Source organism: Penaeus vannamei, chromosome 8 (genome assembly GCF_042767895.1).
Source record: "Penaeus vannamei isolate JL-2024 chromosome 8, ASM4276789v1, whole genome shotgun sequence".
NCBI classification, from domain to species: domain Eukaryota; kingdom Metazoa; phylum Arthropoda; class Malacostraca; order Decapoda; family Penaeidae; genus Penaeus; species Penaeus vannamei.
Window position 1 is genome coordinate 47,229,691 of NC_091556.1, and position 2,500 is coordinate 47,232,190.

Below are 2,500 nucleotides of genomic sequence, written 5' to 3' on the forward strand. Positions count from 1 at the left end.
GTCATTGTTATTATCATTATTAATTCTACTATCATTATTATGATTAACATTATCATTACTATTATCATTATCATTATTAGTGTTATCATTCTAATGATTATTTTTATTGCCATCATTAACATTATCATCATTATTATTATTATCATAATTGTTATTATTATCATCATTGATATTATTGTTAGTTGTAGTAGTATCAATATCATCATCATCATTTTCATGATAATTCCATAACTATTACAATATTATTATCATTATCATCATTATCATTGTTATTGCTAATGCTATAGCATTATAATCATTATTACCATTGTTGTTATTATTATTATTTTCATATTTATTTTCATTATCATTATTACATATATCATCATCATTATTATTACCATTATTGTTATCATTACTAGTGCTATTATCTGTATCATCATTACTATTATTATCTATGATTACAAGCACAATCACTATTGTTATCATTATCAGCATTTTCATTATCGTTATTGTTAAGATGATAATGACCATTACAATTATTGTTATTAGTATCATCATCATTATCAGAACTATTATTTAACATTATCATTATCATTATGATTATTATTATCATTACCATTATCAGTATTGCTATTACTATTATTACTACTCCTATTATTATTGTTTTGTTATTATCATCGTTATCATAATTATCATTTTTCACTTATTATCATTCCTATTATCATTTTTCACTTATTATCATTCCTATTATCATTTTTCACTTATTGTCATTCCTATTATCATTAATATCAAGATTATCCTTATTATTACCATTATTATCATTATTATTACTACTATTAGTCTTATTATCATCATTACTCATGATTATTTAGTCACTGAATAGTAACAATACCACGTCAACCAAAGAACTTATTCCATGCTTCATAGTCTAAGACCATGTGCCGTTTCAGATCTTTTAAAATCAATTTATCGACTATAATTGGGTACACTAATAAGTGCAATAAACAAATATAATAAAGCGCAACTACCATAAATCCCTTATAAAGAATTAATTTCTGTACAGGTCAACACATGAAAATCCAAATATTTCCAAGTAATCACATGAACCATATTGAACAACAAGCAGGAATTAGATTCACTAAATCGTGATAAATCATTACAATGGGGACATATAGGGTTATGCATAATATATCAATATGCAAATCAAATTGATTTCGCTCAGCACATAAAACAGGTATTATCATCCAGTGAACAAAAAACAATTACAAAGCCATAGAAAATTCCACATCAAAAACGTATTGTCACAAAAGCCATTAGCATCGTCCATTTCAAGTGAATCATCACTTAAAACTTAACAAAATTGTTTAGATATAAACAATATTTTTACATACTTCATATACCAAAATAATTTCTCACAGAGGAGAACAGAGGCAAGGAGACGAAAATTCTCTTGCCCGCGTTCGTACCAAACCTTGGGCCATGAGCGTCCACACGTTCTTCCTTTCACAAACTCATTATTTCTTATCTAAACATCATGTATACTGCAATATATATTCCAAAATACAATTTCTATAAATCCGCAATGCAATCCGTAAATATACATCGATGGAGCCACACGGTTCCTATTCATTCCAAACAAAATTTACGAAGCATTTCTTTCTTCACAATACAATCACTATTGTTATCATCAGCAGCATTTTCATTATCACTGTTTTTTTCACATCATAATGATCAGTATCATTATCATCATTGATAGCATTATCATTTTCATTTCCATTATCATCATAATCATTATTGTTCTATTATCATATCAGAAATAAAGGGAGGAAGAGGGGTAGACATAAGGAGAGCGAGAGCGAGAGCGAGAGAGAGAGAGAGAGAGAGAGAGAGAGAGAGAGAGAGAGAGAGAGAGGGAGAGAAAGAGAAATGAGAGAGAGAGAGAGAGAGAGAGAGAGAGAGAGAGAGAGAGAGAGAGAGAGAGAGAGAGAGAGAGAGAGAGAGAGAGAGAGAAGGGGGGGCAGTGGAGATATCATTATCATTATCACTTTAATCATTATTTGTTATCGTTATCATTATGATCATCATTATCATTATAATTATCATTACTATTATTATTATCATTGTTATTGTTGTTTTTGATGTTTGATTATTGTTATCATAATCATTACTATTATTATTATTATTATCATCATCATTATCATTATCATTAGTGTTATCATTTGCACCATTATTATTGCTTATGTTGTTATTATTATCATCATTATGATTATCCTTATCATTATTATTATCATAATTTTCACTATTACTATTACCGTCAGTGTCGTTTTGGGGATTACCATTACTATCATTATCTATACACTTGCAGTATTATCATCATTATTATTATTGTAATTATTTTCATAATTTCCATGATTATTATCATTATAATATGCTTGCTATAATTTTATCATTATTGTTATTATCATTTTATTAACATCATTATTTCAGCTGTTCCTCTTATCACTATTATCATAATCAT